We start from the raw sequence: 17,318 nt of genomic DNA, 5'->3' as shown, positions 1-17,318 counted from the left end.
AGTTACCCCATTATGAAAGGTTTCAAATGCAGCATGCTGCGAGGTGTCTCTAGCTGCGGTTGGACTCCTTGCAAAGTGCCCCGCTCCTCAGGAAGAGGATGAAGGCCTTTCTGGATGTCGATTTAATGATGAACTGAGTAGGTCTGAGTCCACAGTTAGCAGGAAATTAAAAACACACAGTTGGAGCAGGAGGCTTTGTGTATGAGGCTGCTGAGAAACCCAGCTTGGGGCAGGAGGCTGGGACACCTCTTCGACAGAGCAAGAGAGAGGAGTCCACCTGAGGAGACTGCTGGGCTAACATGGAAATGGGTGGACAGTCACTGAGATATGGCCAGGTGGCCTGTTGGCTGGCTGCAGCAGGATCATGCACAAGTGAAAGACCAGCCTTCAGGACGTGTGGTCTGAGCCCTTGACATCCAGACCATCAGCGCTGTCCTCTTGCATTCTTCCTGCAGATGGATAGTGGGCTGGCCACACGGTAACACGAACTGGTTTCAAGCCCAGCTAAGATATGCTGAAGTGGCAAATCCATGGCTGTGAGGAATGTATGCAGAAGCATGGTTTTGTGCTGCTTGTGTCTTCAGAGAAGCAGGCTGATAGGAAAGCAGAAAAAGAGGGCTATTTGAAAGTAAATGAAACTTAGATACCCTTATGACTGTTTACAGAACATCTGCGTTGGCCAGCCAGCTCTCTGGTTCTGCAGGGAAGAGAGCACCAAGGGCCATTTCAGTCAACATTTTAAAAGAGCAGGCAAGAACTTGGTTTCACTCTGAGTAATTTCATATTCCAGACTTGCTCAGAGACTTAATTACTCATCTTCCCAAGTTAAAAGCTTAATTTTGGCTGTGAGGAATAATAGTTCCGGGAGGAGTAGCCCAAACAATTAGTTGAAACCGTGGATGTGTACAAGTAGTGAAAGGGCTCCCAGAATGACATTTTGATACTTCTTTCTGTATTAGGCAAAACATTGTTCTGTGGATGATCTCTATGTCATCGTCACCTTCACATACACCTAGGTTGCAGTGCTCCTTTGATTTGGAGTACTTCTGTTACCAAGTTTGTTCAAGTTTCCACACTACACACAATTTTTTTGCCCAGACACCTTCCTCTCCTGTTCCTGATGCAGTGGATCACCTCACAGCACTGTAACATCCTCTTACTAAAGACATAAAATTAAAAACATATTAATAGATTTTTGGATATCTTTGAACATTACTTAGCAACTAGTCGTAAGGATGAGCCCGAAGACTGATGATGGAGAACGAGCATTGCATTACCAAAGTGCCTACCGTGTCCCTGGCATGCTGCAAACCTACTGATAACGAAGAGCTTAGCTCTTTCACTTCCTTTGCCAGCCAAGGCTGGTGTGGAAATCCTTGCTTGAATAAGGTATTCCATGTATTGGAGCTTTACTCTCTCTCACCTGTTCCTTCAATTTTCTATTCATGTGCTATTTGCACTTGGGATCAGATGACAGGACAAGAGACCAGCCGGCGCTTGAGTCCAGTTCCACCAACCTTGTGGGAAGCTTTTAGTCTGGATGTGTCCACACTGCATCTGCTTCACGAGGTCTCAACTCCTACCATCCGCAGGATATTTTCCAATACCTACAACACTGCTTACTGTTGTCTTGATAGTTCTTCACTTTCATTCTACTTCTTCTACCTGTCATTCACGGCTGCTCTTCTTCTGATGTTTCTCCTCAATCTTTCCCAAGATGTTTAATGACAGATTCTCTTTCACATCATTTCAAAGAGCCCTTGGCAAACATGCTTGAGAACTGTGTTAATATTCTCATGACAGTGGTGCTCATCTGAAATCCTGTACCTTATGTCACGATCAGTTTGAGCCAGCATAACCAGGCAGCGGTGCCCCAAGAAGATGTCCTGCTCTCCCAGCCCCACTTCTTGATTCTGCTTGAGCACCGGTCTTTCACTGTACTGCCACAATGTTCCTGCGACTGCACAGTGAGCTGCATCATGAACTACTCTCTCTGAAAAATGACCTGGTGTAAAAAAATAAAATAAAAGCTATTTTTAGCTGGATCAGTTCCCTGATCTGATTCCCAGGATGGCTGCACAAATGTTTGTGCTGGCACAATTGAAAGGATACTGTGGGAGTGGGAATTAGCAGTCATGGACACAAGAAGAAAGCCAGGGTCTGTATGCCTTCCCAAAAAAGGCTGATGTACTCATTAACCTAAGGGCCTGACCAAACCACTGAAGTCAGTGGGAACATTTGTGGGGTCCTAAAAGTACTGAAATTTAAGAGTAACACTAGATATAAGTGCAGATGATGAGGAAATGTGGTAAGTGAACATTTTCAAACAGGTGAGGAAGCCAGAATGATCTGAGAAGCAGTAGCTGGAGTGACAGAGCAAGAAATGTAGCAGTGCCTTGATAATTTTATGAGTTTTTTTTTAAGTGAGCATAACACTACCATCACAAAACCAATAGGTTCTGTCCCGTAGTCAGATTTTTCTGAGTACTCAGTGCAAGTGAGAAGTGCACAGAATAAACAAGGTTGGATGCTTAATTGTTTAGAAGGAAAATAACTTATGTTATAATGCATTTTTGCAAYGGCAGCCTCTAGGCTCCCTGCCTTTTAGCATCTTTGGCCAAATCCTCACTCACTGCTTGAGGCTGCAGAGCATTGTCATTGTTCAGTGGATAATGCAGAGATTTCAGTAATCCCTAAGGAAAAAAAAAAAAAAAAGAAACCTCCTGCTGATGAGATTTCCAAAGCCAGAGTTTATGCACTGTATATTTAATGAGTGCAAGAAGTGAAGCAGTTGCATTGTTTCATTCCAGTGTGGTTTCGAGCTCTTACTCAGGACTGCTTGTCAGTGGGATTCCTGCACCTAGCATTTAAACAATACGTTATGGAGGGAAGAAAATAGGTTTAAAATTTGAAGTCATGGATGTTTCTAATGCAGTTTTTCAGATTTAATTTTGCGCATAATCATGATACAGGCTGGCTTCCTCTGCAAGACCTAATGCCATAATATGTCACAGCACTTTTATCTGAGAGCTGATTTTTACTTAATGCCTGCAACCAGGTTGTGAAAATTTGAGGCTTTTTCTCTGCAAAGTGTGCACTCATAAAGAAAGCGTTTTTCAGAGCACTGTCAGCTGAAGTTCGTTTGTTATTATGCTTGGCTGCTTTATGAGGCTGTTAGCATCCTCCTTACACACCACACCAAACTGATCCATCATGTCATGTTAGTAGCTTCACTACTTAATCTGCCTTGTATTCATGTAGCATTTTAAACTTAAGACGTGGTCCTCCAAATGTAACCATCTTCTATTTGTGGCTGTAAAACAAAGAACAAGTTTACTGAGGACTGCAATATTGAAGATCTGTTATTTGCAAAAGGGAGAATTGCAGAGATGTCTGTGTTCCYGGTGACTTTGATCCACTGGAAGCTTTGCGGTTCCAAATAATGGAGCAGAAGCTGGCAGAGGCTTCAGAAAACTTACCAAGCTATAGTGAATTCAGTTGGTGTCCCAGACTGAACTGAATTCACCCAATGTATATTACTTAGCACCGCCAATTAGGATCACTGCTCTCCCAGTGTCTGCGAACATGACCCCCCCTTCCAGAGACCCAGTGGATTTCAGATCTCTCTCCTAAGGCACATATTGCAATGTAATTCATTTACACATCTCCCCCTTCAATCTGCTGTACATTAGCTGGCTTCAGGTCTAGTCTGATAGTGCCAGCTCACTATATAATAACACAAGAACATAAATATCCCAACCACAAGACCAAAATTATAGCTGAAGTTCAGTGTGCTCTATTTTAACCTTCTTCTCCCATCTCTAATTTGCAGTGGGCTGCTGAAGTTAGCTTCTACCGCATGGCTGCCCATCGGGAAACCAGTGCCCATGATCACTTGCTTTTTCTATGGAACCAGTGGAGCACGAGGGGAAACTTGTGATCTCAGTGACAGTGATAACAATGCAGAATTGGGTCCTGATATGCAAGGAAGCTGGGATGGAAACTTGGCAGCCAAACAAAAAGAGTCCAACTTTAAAACCCTATGCCAAATTATTTAAACACTTAGGATGAAATGTGGAGCTGTTTTTGACACATGCACAGTTTCTCACATTGGAATGGGTCATTTGTTGGTTCAGAATAGCTATCTGGTATTTGTGTATCCTGTACTTCAACTAGGGTTACAATCTGACTGCAGGCGGATACCACTGATCTGCTTCAGTCCTGAGATACTGGACACAAGCAGTTTTAAACGCTTCATAACATCTTTGAGCATGCCATAAACATAGCAGAGCAGCTTCTCTACAAGCAATGACATTCCAGAAATAGGAGACCTCACTACTGTCAAAGGCTGTTCCAGTCCCTCAGTCCTTTGATGCTTAGAAGTCGTCTTCTAATCTCCAGGCTGAATTTATGTATTGTTAGTACATATTTATTTGTTCTTGGGCCAGTGCTGACCCTTAGCTTAAATAGCTCTTTTCCCTCTCTGGCATCAGTTGCTGTGATGTATTTATGTAGACAGCTATCATATCTCAGCTCAGACTTTATTTTAATAGCATAAAAAAAATCAAGATGTTTTTAGCTCCTTTTATAAGATAGGGTTTACAGTCCTCTACCTCACCCAAATAGTCCTTGTCACAAAGTTACACACGAGTTTGTTGCTCCTGTTTCTGATTTTGGCAGCCTTCAGCTCTTTAGGTGTATGGTTTCAGCCATCTGTCTAAGTTCTTCTCTACATGCAGTGAAGGGAGATTATGACCTCCAGTGGGTGTCTGGACCCACCTGTCTTAGATCCCACCTATATTAAGACAAGATAAATAGCCTGCTTAAGGTGCCTCTCTCTGGTTGCTATGGAAAGAGCCAGGACAATTAAGTCTTATAAGATGCTTAACAGTTAGACGGCTAAAGTTCGGTGAGATAAATCCTATCCTCTCTGAACAACCTTATTTGTTAGCAGTCATTGTCGTGTGAGACTGGAGGGGATGATCAATGAGTTTGTAATGATGTCCGTGTGACATATTGATGTGGTTCTCCTCCTTCAAGCCAGGTTTGTAGGGCATGAAAACACCTCACAATCTTTTTTAGGACCCGTTCAGTGACACCATGGCATAATCCTTTATCATATGTTATGCTCTGCTGCTCTGAGTGCTTCCCATGAGACAACTCTGGAAGGAAGTGGTTGCCTGGTCTCCATGTAGAAGGCCTGTTTCTATGATTGATTATCCTGCTGCTTTTCACACCTCAGATCATCTTTGCATGAGTATTCTGCCTGATGAATGCTAACTCTGGCACTACAAGTTGTGCCTTACTCAGCATCAGGGCCTGAATTACTAATTTTCTTGCTTAGTATTCAAGATCTTCACTGGATGACCCCATGTTTGTATATTCAAATAATGAGAGACCTCGTGCAATTGCATTTGCTCACATGGATAGCGACAACATCTTTTGTTCACTACTTAAGCTTAGCAATTAAATGTGAAACTCCTGTCTGCACAGCGAGCCTTGCTAAACACCATGCAGCATTTAACCCCTATTCTGGATTAAGTAGACCTTTTGGGGGACCCATTCCATAGGGATGAAATTGTCCCATGAATGAAAAGATGCGTTTGGAAAAAAAAGACTCAAGTGTGATGCTTTGCCCATGTACTTTGTTAACTTCTTGGACAAGTGTAGTTGAGTTTCAGTTATTTATGATAATRTCTTCTAGTCTGGCAGTAAATCTGTAATAGATTTTCTAAAAGTAAAGAAGTCTTAGAAATATGAGACCTTGCTACTAACATAAGTTATAGCTCTGCTGAGAAGTGGGCTGAGTCCCCTTGGGGGTGAAGGGGTTGGTGAGTTCTTTAAATATGTGTGGATTAACAGTGTGAGAATTAATGAGCTGTTATTATTTATAGAGGCAACATCTGATCAGTCTTTTCCCATAATTTATGTTTCCCCAAATCTGAATTTACTTTGCTCTTCCTCAGCTAAAGCCTTAAACTCAGTAACCAAGATTCATCAGTATTTTAAATGGCGTCTCCGTTTTGTGCCAGAATAATCATTCCTGATTTATGTTCTATTTTGCATACAATGGGCCAAGTTCCTACTTAAAATTGATGAAGCCCCATTCCTGTCAAAGAGGCTTATAACAGTTCAGAGGCAGAACAGGGCAGCAGTGTAGATGCATGAGAGCAGGATTCAGTTTCCAGCTCTGCCAGAGGTTTCCTTTGTGATCTTGACTAAGTCATCCACTGTGGAATTTATCCACATAAAAGTGAGATACCTGGCTTAAGCTGCTCACCTAGGCTCCCTCTCCAGTCAAAGGAAAGAGGAATTCAGCAGCCAGAGGGCTACTAATTCCATCCATTGAAGTGGAAGGTTGTACACCATGATATACAATTTGGCACATGATGTTTGTCTGTTTGGAAGATGCAATACCTCTGGCTCTATTTCATGCTATCTGAACCAGCAGAATATTTGAATCACTAGGATCCACTGCTTGAGAGCCCCCTTTAATACTGATTTGTAAGCTTTAGCCTCTGTGATTATTTCTGGTCCATAATCTCATTACCTAAACATACCCATATTGAACAGTCTGAGTCACTTTTCATCCGATAAACTAATTTATTCCAGTCACTTCTAAATGTGTTTGCTTTTGTCTTCTGGTGGATGGGAATACCTTTGTGCCTTCTGCCTCACGTTGTAGGCACTTCTTCTATTTCTGCCCTTTCCCCATTCCTGCTCATATTCATGTGGATAGTTGCTATTTCCTTAATAGAAAAGGTCCTGATTTCTCTGCTGCCTTTGCTGGCCTTGTTCCAAGTCCTGCTTTTGCTTTCCTTTTTATTTTCTCTTCAGTTTTGAGTATATTTTCTTGCTGTCTCCTCTTGAAATTCTATTTAGTAGTTTGCTTGATGGTTTCTTTCTCTATGTGTGTGCCGTATTGCAATAACCCCAACTCAGATATGTAGGTGTCTTTTTCTGTTATTACCGTTATTATGACTGCCCCATTCATTATCAACTGGCAGCCACAAGCTTTACATATTAAATGTTTTCCCCTTGAACACCCTCTTTTTCTCCTCTCTCAAGTTTATTTTCCTCTCAGAGTAAAAGGACAAATTACATGCATAACTACCATTAATGGTAATGGGAACTGCATGTGTAAATCTCCCGTGTGTTGAAAGGAAAATGGGCCTCTGCGTTTCTTGTCATCTCATAAGTCATCCTGGCGGGTTTTCTCAGTGCTTCTCCTTTGAGATTTTCCCTCTGCCCTCACCCCCGGCACAGAATAAGCAACTTGCAGGGAAAACGTGGTGCAAGTCACAGTACATTAACCAGATATCAAAATCTATATTGAAAAATGGATAAGCTACAGTAGGGAAGTGTTGAATGCAGACATTTACTAAGGAGGATGAATGCAAGCTGTGCCATGAATAATTAGATGAAACATAAATAAAACAGTGGCATGATTTGTTTCCCCAGTTACCTCATGAATAGGAGACAGTGGCCCTGACTCTTACGTTCCAGAGGTGAAACACTGAGTTCAGTGGCATTACTCCTGATTCGCGCTGATGAAAATGAAGAAAGATTGGCCTTATTTTGAGAGATGATATTCAGGGAGTCTTTGGAGAATAATGAAGCTACTGGGCTCACTGTTTAAAGTCTCCTGTTACAACCTTGTGTATTTCAGGGCACAGCTCACCCCCCCCCCAGTGTGATAAATCGGTATTTATACTGGAACAGATATATATAGTGTGGTATCAACGTGTCTTCTTAAGATTGAGATGGGAGACTGAACCATGACAGAAAGGAAAATCCAAGGGAATTAAGCCATTTGGTATGGTAAAGGAGGTTTTWTTATTAAGGACAACAGGTTTTAATACAAGAAATAGCAGTGCCACATGCTGACTTCAGTAGTGTACTTTAGCATATTGAACAAAGCTACTTAACTAAAACAAAAAACTAGGCCACATGAAAGGATATCTTGAAGGGATTTTATGTGTGTTTTTCTTCAGAGGCCATAAACAAGCCACATACTGAGTCTTGCTTTTAGCAGTTTAATGGAAGGTTCTAAGCTGTGAACAAAAGTCCCATTGGTTTCATTGGAACAGGATCAATTCATAAGGGCTGGCTTTTTATGCAAGCACCATTATTATTATTCTTTATTAATTTGTATAGCATCCAAACAGGCACTTTGCAGACAGATTCAATAATGTTTTTGCCCTGAGGAGCATAAGGGTATAATTAACCCTAACAGTGATTTTAACAGGACATTTCATGCACTTAAAATTAAGTACATGTTGTTTCTAGAATCAAATCCTGAGGGAGGGATGGGCAGTGACTCCTGCAGACCTGTGGAGTGTGACACAAAATGCCCAAGCTCCTTCCTTGCCTTGCCAGCATTTTATGTACTCGACGATCTGTTGACCTTTTGCGTTTGGACTTTGAGGTCTGGGAAGAAAGCAGTCACAAGGCTGTACAGCCAGCAGTTGTGCACTCAAAAAAAGCCTCACTAGAAAGTACAGAGGAATTACAACCTCATAGTGGAGCTTTTTCCTGCAGGAGCTTGTCTTGACTGAGATGTGGCTGTTGCACAGGTCATGAACTCGGAGGTGATGTCCATCCTCAGTAAAGGACAGGCGAATACCCCTTCATGCTGCAGTGGAAAGTAGAATGCCACACTTTCACAAAGTATTGAATGCTTTCCAGTGAGACCTATAATTAATCATGTCATAGTTTTGATTTTTGTTTATTTGGGCCAAATTCAGTCCTCGAATAAGCAAGTGCAGCTCCAAGACAAACCTTAGGACTGTATTTAAAGTGAGGCTCTAAAGTTGCACATCTGATCTCATTTGTCAAAGGGATGGGTGCTAATATGTAAAAGGTGGGCCTGACTAAGCTTTTGCACTTTGTTTTCCTTTGCTGTAATTCTCTTGATTTCTTTTGTTGTAGTTATATATCCACATAAAGAATTACATCCCTGTAAGTGAATGGAGACTTGAGCCTAGAAGGTATTGTTTACAAGACAAGGGTTGTTCCCAGGTGATAGACCATTTATATTTTACCTAAATGACACTATTTTAACACAGAGTTAGAAAAACTAAGACTTTGCTGAAGCTGAAACTAGTTTAATCAACTTCTTTTTGTGAGTCCTTAAGTTCTTCTAATTGAAAAAGTAACATTACAATTTGCATTAAAATTATAAGTAATAATCATAATTATGATATTCAGATTTTATGTAGCATTTATATTTCTTATCAGTGGTAGTTTCCAACTATAATGATAATGTGTGACATAATTTCCATGGGCTCATGTTCTTGCTACGAAAATATGAGTTCAACGCATAGTCTTTAGCGAACACTTTGTTAAAAAGAATCTTTATAAAAAATGGTTACTTGGGAAGCAATTATTAATAATTATGGAATCCTTCATCACTGCTTTTGATCTTTTGCATGCATGGATCTAAACCCCTAATATTCACGTTGCTGACAGTACAGCAGAGTTCAACAATAGCTTTGATGCCAGTAAGAACAAAAGGGCTTTTTAAAAATATTCAATTCAGCAATTACTGTCACAGCCCTACTCCTTGAATGCAACTGTGTGTGTTCTTTGCAGTTAATGAATTCATACTACCTTTTAAAATTAAGAGTAGCTTTTCCGGCCCTTACTGTTTAGATGTGAATTATATCAGTAATGATATCCATCATCACTAGATGTTTGCTCTGTGAGTGTGTGTTGGTGTGTGTGCAATGTATATAATTACTTTTAAATCATCAGACAAGATAATAGTTGGGTCATTTCATGCCGTAGGCAGGGGACATCTGCCAAGCATACTCTACCAATAGGTGTTCAGTCTTTCACATCCCCATGAAATTAATTTTTCCTGGGGCTCTAAATAATTTGTCTTGTCTAATAGAAGTATAGTCATTTCACAAATGATGGAATGATTCTGTAAACTTGTATTACAGCAAATACATGCCTTCTTTTTAATGTGGAAAGCAGATTTGTTCAATAAGATTAGTTTTCTATTTAATTTTCTTGAGAAATGAGAAAAGAAAATGTAGGGTGAGGCAAATGCAGATCATTATGCTAGGGCAAAGGTATTTGGAATAGGYCTTCAATGTGAAATATATCAGGTGAGATATATGAGACATTATATAACTCATACCATATATTTCATAACTCATATAGATCATATAAAGTGAAACATAGTGAGCAGTAGGCATCGTTCATTCAGTTGCAAGTTACAACCCTTCACTGTTTGACTATTTAGACTGTGCAGTCTTTGGGACAAGGGACCATTTGCACTGTGGGGCATCTGAACAGCGTCCGCAGGCCTCTCAGAGGGCTCCCAGCTCTGTTACAGAGCACTGCTGCCTTGTGTCATGCCACTGAAAGGTCTTGAACCACATGATGGAGGAGTCATACTGGGTCATACTGCATAGATACAGCCTTTGCCTCTCATGCCATGAGGCAGGAGACATGGGGCTGCATCCTGTGACCAGGGACAGCGAGGACCAGGTGGTGGCTGGTGCTTGTGCCACCTAGCAGAATTCCTCTGATCATGGGGCTGTGGTCGATCCCTTCTTCCTTGCGGTAACCCARTATTGTGGCCTCTTTCCAGCTTGATGCTCACCTGTATCACCTCTACTTGTCTGGCAGATACAGGAGCAAACTAACTGGCTCTGCCTGGCTATAGGGTCAAGGAATAGGAGAGCAGCTATTGACTAGAACTCTTCAGCCTGCGAGAGACAACGTAGGTGGAGTATGCTAGCGAACTGCAAAATTCTGGGCTTGGAGAAGGCAGACAAGGGCTTACTGTTCACTGTCTCAACCCAGACAAAGATGTATGTCCATCAAATGGAGTTAGTGAGAGCCAGGTTCAAAAATAACAGAATGTGATGGTTCTCCATGTGATAGGCAATGGACCTATGGGATGCCCTGCCAAAGAATGGTGTGAGTGCAAAAATTCAAGGAGAGACTGCAAATGTACTTGGAAGAGAGATTTACAACGGATCATTAAACAGACAAAACACAGCAGGCATAGATAATCCCCTCAGCTGAAAGTAGTTTGCCCATTTCTTATTTTTCATTGGGCGTGTGCTTACAACCACTGCTGGAGGCAGGAACTAGGCTTGATGGACCCTTTGAACCAATAAGGCCATTCTTATTTCTTCATGTAAGCCATAATGCTATGGTAAAAGGCAGTCATGTTTATCACCTGCACAAAGGCACCAGTCTTGGTAGGTCTCTGCACACTGTCAAAATAATATTACCCACAGACCTGAGGCTGCTACGTGTTCCCCTCTGGTCTGGTTCACTGCAGAGGAAAAGTAAGGGGTGTATGCAGGGTCTGTGCTGGGGGATAAATCAGTGCTTTCCAAGTTTTGCACTTCTGTTTCCAAGTTCTGCAGTTCTGCTATCCTGTACAGACCATACCTACCTCTCGGTTTCTTCTGGAAAACAAATACAACCTCTCTTACGTCTGCCAGTTCTGAAAAGATTTATTTCTCTAACATTATCAGAAATCAGCTGAAGCTGAGCATGTTCASGGCCCTCAGGAATAGGTCCTCAATTCTGTCTGGCTTGGCTGTCCTTTCTTATCCTTTTAAAGCCTTGAAGTCATTAATTTCCAGAGCATTTTGAATAGGCTGGAAGTTGTAGGCTGGAAGTTTGCCACCGTTGTTCTGCATTCATATCTTTGGGGATTTGCGGAATGTTTTGATTGAGCTGATTCCACTTTAAATACACTTCCAATTTTAAATGGTGATCCCAGTAGCAGATTCAATCAGCAACAACATAAACAAATAATCTCTCCTTCCTCTTTGCCTGGACTCCTGTGCCACAACTCCCGATATGCTCCTGGAGTGTGAGGTGGCTGTAGAGTTCCAATGACCTGGCTTATCTCCTTCTGTCAACCTAAAGAAAAAAAATCCTTAATAAATCGTGTAATTACAAGTTACACAGAGATAGGAGTCTGAAACCTGCTAGATTAGGCAGGTTCTACCTACCATTTGCTTCCTTTTAAGCAAAAAATTACCCCTGGCACCCTTGTCTTGTTATTTCTATCCCTGGATGACTTTATTGTGGGCTTGTGGGCTTGCTTCCACTTTAATCAGCATAGGTTTTTGCTCTCAAATGAATCAACTTTTTTTGTCAGGTAGCATTTCCACTACTAGGTTAAATACTTTGCTTATTTTTGGAAATGACTTGAAGAAAAGCTGGGTAATCAAAAGCTTGCCTATTTCCCCAACAACGTCAGTTGGTTTACTAAAAAATTTTCTTTCTTCCTGCATACTTTGCTTTTCTGCTTTCTTCTGCTTTCCTGTCTACTACAACAGAACTATTTTGAGAAATGGCCAGTGCAACAGGAATGCTATCAGTGGTTATTAAAAAACATTTCCATACATTATTTTGATCTCAAAATCTTTTTTACTTTTATGAATTTTGCTTAATTTGAAAAATAGTTTTCAGTGTCTTTTACAGTAAAAGATAGCTTTCTACATTTTGCATTCTCCTTCCATAGGGAATGCTGATAGATTGCCCTTTCTATGAAAATAGTTTGAAATCATAATATACCTCATAATTTCCTAGCAAGCATGTCTAGAAGCAAAGATAATTACAGATCAGATGATACCTACATGCTTCCTTTTTTTTTTTTTTTAATATACATATCTTAGACCTGATCCTCCATGCTTTGAAGAAAGGAGCTCTAAATTCACAAGGAGGCAGGGCCACATCCTGGGTCAGTGATGGAGTGAGTGTGGGACCAAGTGCTGCCACAAGGCCTGCAGGGCAACATGAAGTCAGTGCGATCCTGAATGAGGCCTCCAACACCGAACAGCCTAGTGAGAGGCTTCCTGAGCTGCTAAGATATGAGATCTCAGTTGCCTTCTTCATCCAAATACGCTAATATGTAATATCTGACTGCTTCACTGCACTCATCACCATACTAAGTGCCTACAGGAATTACGCTTGTCCTTTTTTTCCCACAAACTCAGCAAAGAGTAGATTAATGGCACTTTCTGTTCCTCCTACTTTTCCTCCTACTCATTCGTTTGCTTCAGGCAGCAATAAACTCAGCAATTATAGCAGCAGCAGCCTCAGCCAGCTTCCAAACAACAAATTTGGCCAAGAAGAAAGGCATTCTTCAGTCCTTAAACTTACTGCCCAGCCCACAGTCAGAACAAAGTCTGCACCTCCCAGCAGTGAGGAAGGCAAACGTGCTGAAACAGAGGCTGGCAAACTCTCTTCCCTTCCTCCCTCGGCAAAGGTAAACACTGAACTGACTTTTTGTCAACCTGGCTGAGTATGAGGACCTGCCCTGTTTTTCCCATGTGTTTAAAACACGAGTCTCCCCTTTCTTCTCCCACTCTACACACAACAGCAGCTCCAGATGGATGGTGCTCCAGTTGGAAGCAGAAGTCCTGGAAAAAGTTGCCAATTAGCGAGGATACAGTGGCATAAAGTGACTCAGGGAGATCTTTAACTGTCAGTATAGGGGGCCCTACATTTTAAATTGCATTGAGGGGTATTTCATCCCCAGCCTCTGTCTTTAGACAGTTGCTCTTGGTAGCGTTCCTGTAGCCACAGCAAAGGGGGAGTGCTGCAAAAAGTGGCATATATTATGCTAAGTCAGAACTTTCTTATTTGCCTATTTGAGTAAAATATGGTTTTCATTAGATTAGTTAGCTGTTATTGCAATGTATATAAACTTTGAAAGATTATCACACTTCTCAGGTGAATCAATAACATAAGAGAAAACTGACACCTGCAATAAATACAGTTAGTGAAGCACATGGAGCAAAGTCTCCTGGATCTCACCGTTAGGGMCAAGTGGATCTCTGCATTGGCTGCCAAACTCTATTCCTTTTCCAAAGCTGAAGGGACAATGGAGTTTTCTCTTCACCATAAATTATATGCCATTTTAGTRCCTCAGAGGACTATGAGGACATCCCAAGATTTATAAGGCTAAATTCTAGCCTCTGTTGATTTCAGCGGAAGCACTTCACATGCATCTAAGGACAGAGTATACTCCGCCTTTCAGTGAGTCTCCATCTCTGTCCGTTGACAGGCAATGCTTAGAATTTAAACCACTGATGTCAAGTCAGAATGATGTCTTTAATGAACATATCCCTTTGTTTTCATTTTTCCTTAATCAGGGCCAAAACCAAATAGATATTGCCCTCACTAAATATATATATATATATGTTTTTGCAAGTGGAAACTTGCAGGACCCTTTACTCTGGGTTCCTTGACCAGCAGGTCTATTTGTTTACTATGGCTTTTTCTGAAGGACTTGCTTGGGGAATCTCTGTTTGCACTCATTAACAGAGGTTGCCCTGTGGACTGCAGTTTCTTTGTCTCTGCAAAAGTGCCTCAGGATGGATGAGAGGTGTGCCTTCTGCAGTTAAAAATAATTAAATAAAATGGTATTGCCAGTTTAGAAAGCCAGCAAGGCCTTTGACCTTTAGACTAAGCACTGCCAGAAATAAAATAAAGTGTCAGGGCAATATAAGAATTAAGTGTATTATTGAGTCTAATGGGAAGAAAGCCAGTTTCTTGAATGGAGGTCACTGGAGTCTCTTGTTGATTGCAAATGACACAGTAATGCAAATCATGAGCTGATGTTTCAGGATATTCTGTTCGACTCACAGCACTCCAGGGATCCAATATAGAATACACTTCTCTCCTCTTCTAATGAAAAATCCCTGAAAATGCCAACCTTACCCTTTTTCTGAAAGCTCACACTGTCCCTGAGAGGCAGGAAATGCCCTGATGTGTCCTTCTAACCTAGGCTCGTGTGAACAGTCAATAGCCATCTCTCAGCTGGGGAAAGGTATCTTCCAAATCAGGAGCACCTCTGGGAGTGTGCTCACCTCATTGCTGTTGTCTGGGTCTGAACAGCTGAAATCTCCTGTAGAACAACAGGAACAGAGAAAATCCTGAGGAATCTAATACATGGTGCGTTACTTTCTGAGACAAGCCTTTGTACGCCAGGGGAGTGGAAAAGCAGAATAATAATTGGAAAAGGAGTGCATTTGTTCTTTTTTTCTGTCATAATATTTCCCTCCTTCTGCCTCTCAGAAGATCTTGGAGGTGATGCAGTGTCTCTGCTCTGTTCCTTGTATAGACAGGATGAGGGATTTGTTATTTTAAGAGTATGGACAAATTTCAKCTCCTGTCTAATTCCGTATTAGACATAATGAGGATCAGCTACCGTTCTCTGTGTTTATACCAGGTCATGAAATGCAGCATTAGCTGATGCATACTCCCTGGCCATCCTAAAGCTTATTGTTGATATTCCAAGTGTACATGAGCAACCAAATAGGATATAAATCCCCCTTTCTTCATAAACAAATGTACAAAGTGTACTCTTCTGTAGGAAATGCATTCTCATATCATCCACTTGTGACAGAAGGTTTATTAAACAGCCAACATACTTAGAGCTTTAAAAAGGAGTGTAGTGTGATCCCTGTGGACCATTATATTACACTTTAATCAAATCAATTACCAAAAGAATAGGAAAGAGAATATACCTGAGGCCAAATGTCTCTGTAACCCATTGTAATAATGAGGAGACTGATCTTCCCTGTCTCTCATTTGGGCTCTCTGCAGCTGCCAGTGCTGCATTGCAATACTCATTAAAAGCCAAAGGGTAACCCTGAATTTTACCTTTAAAACTCCAGTAACCGTTTTGCTATAATACTGAGCCATTTATATTTTCTAAGCCTTTGCTCACAGATATGAGAACAATACTGTGAAGAATAAAAAGAGCAACTGTCATGACTCTTCTGTGAGGGAGGTGACTGTTATCAGCCCATTTGCCACAAGGSCCCAATCCCAGCTGGAACTAAGGGGCTCAGTGGTTGTCTAGTCCTCTATGATTTTTACAAGGCCATACAAGTGCATGAGGCAGAGGCACAGACAGGAGCTGAGATCAGGAATTCTTGACTTTCCAGGCAGATCTCCTTCCATCCTGACCTTGAAAATTTAGAATTCCAAATATCTCTCCTCATATGCATTACTTAATAAAGAAATGCCTTTTCTTAAATATTCAAGAAGCCAGACGCCTTGCATTTCCTCTCTCTATTCTCCTACTGTCTTTGTGAGTCTCACTCAAGAGCTAAGCCTATTTAAATTTCCTATAATGACGCATATTGTAAAAGTTTATTACAACAGAATTTAATGGCTGGGAAGCTAAAGTCTGCAGGCTGAAGCATTATATCAAAGGTAACCTTTTAATAGAAAATTTTTCAGACATGGTAAATTTAATCTGACTCAGCTATTTTACTCTTCACGGTGTCTTCCTCATATATCTATGAGGTGGGAGAAAACAGGCCTGATTTTCTCACTGCCTTGCATAATTATTTATACTCCTGCAAAGTGGATATAAAGTGCTTCCAAATCCCAGTGGCAGCATTTTCCACACAATTGGCAGAGGAGCCAAGAAGTGCACAAAACATCAAGCAGCAGAGGACTGGGGACTAAGCCTCATCCCTCCTAGCTGTAAGCACCTGAGGAACTGAATTTTTGCACGTGATTGCCTTAGGTGTCCTGTGCAGTCAGTGTTGAGAAATAGGCCACCTGCAATGGCAAGTAATGATTTTAAATGTGCTGAATTACTGTCTGCAGGTAACTCTGCCTATCTTCAGCCTGAAGGCTCCATTCAGTTGCCTTAATATAGGTGTTTAGCATCATTTGAGATGCCCAAAGGAATCTCACCCAGCCTCCAGCTGCCACTCCGGAAGTGCATGTGATTCCCATAGGTCTTGTGTCATATCTGCCATTCCTGCGCAGATGTCTGAGATACCCTAGGCAATCTCAGATGGCACCAAATGCCTGTGTTTAGGCAATTGAATAAAGCGCTAATTAACTAGCTGGACTCCTAAATTGTGGACAGGTAAGCTGAAATGAGGGAAATCTGAAGTTTGTTCTAGGCAATCTGAACATAGCCTTTATTTTTTGCAAGGAGGAAGAGCAACTGATTTCCATCACCACAGGTTAACCCATTTAGCTACTAATAACACTTCAGGTRATCTCTTGGGTGCTGTTATTGAATTACATGTGAGCTGTGGTACACAGTAACACATGCTTGAGTGAGATCCTCGAAAACATACTGTGGACTTAAGTTTCCCTGGCCTTGCCTTGCCCTCCATTCCCTTCTTTTTCCCCTCAACTGCCCAGTGTTTGGGGTACAAGCCAAAGCATTAGAGAAAGGATTGGACTGGAAATCAGGATTTTTTGCTTTTCCAGTCAGCACCTGGATGTTCTTGAACCACTCAAGTTTCTACAAATCTTTTCACTGATCTGTACCTCAGCTTCCTTTTCTATAAACT

The 17,318-nt window shown here is 41.3% G+C and overlaps 1 protein-coding gene across 1 annotated transcript in view; it reads left to right on the top strand.

The window, feature by feature from the left end:
- The window catches only part of LHFPL6 (LHFPL tetraspan subfamily member 6), a 145,589-nt gene that overhangs the window by 21,289 nt on the left and 106,982 nt on the right, over positions 1-17,318 (top strand). The window lies entirely within an intron of this gene.

The sequence above is a fragment of the Apteryx rowi genome, unplaced genomic scaffold (assembly GCF_003343035.1).
Source record: "Apteryx rowi isolate R43461 unplaced genomic scaffold, aptRow1 scaffold_580, whole genome shotgun sequence".
Taxonomy (NCBI): Eukaryota; Metazoa; Chordata; class Aves; order Apterygiformes; family Apterygidae; genus Apteryx; species Apteryx rowi.
Note: the sequence above shows the minus strand (reverse complement) of the source record. Positions and strands in the feature narration are given on the sequence as shown.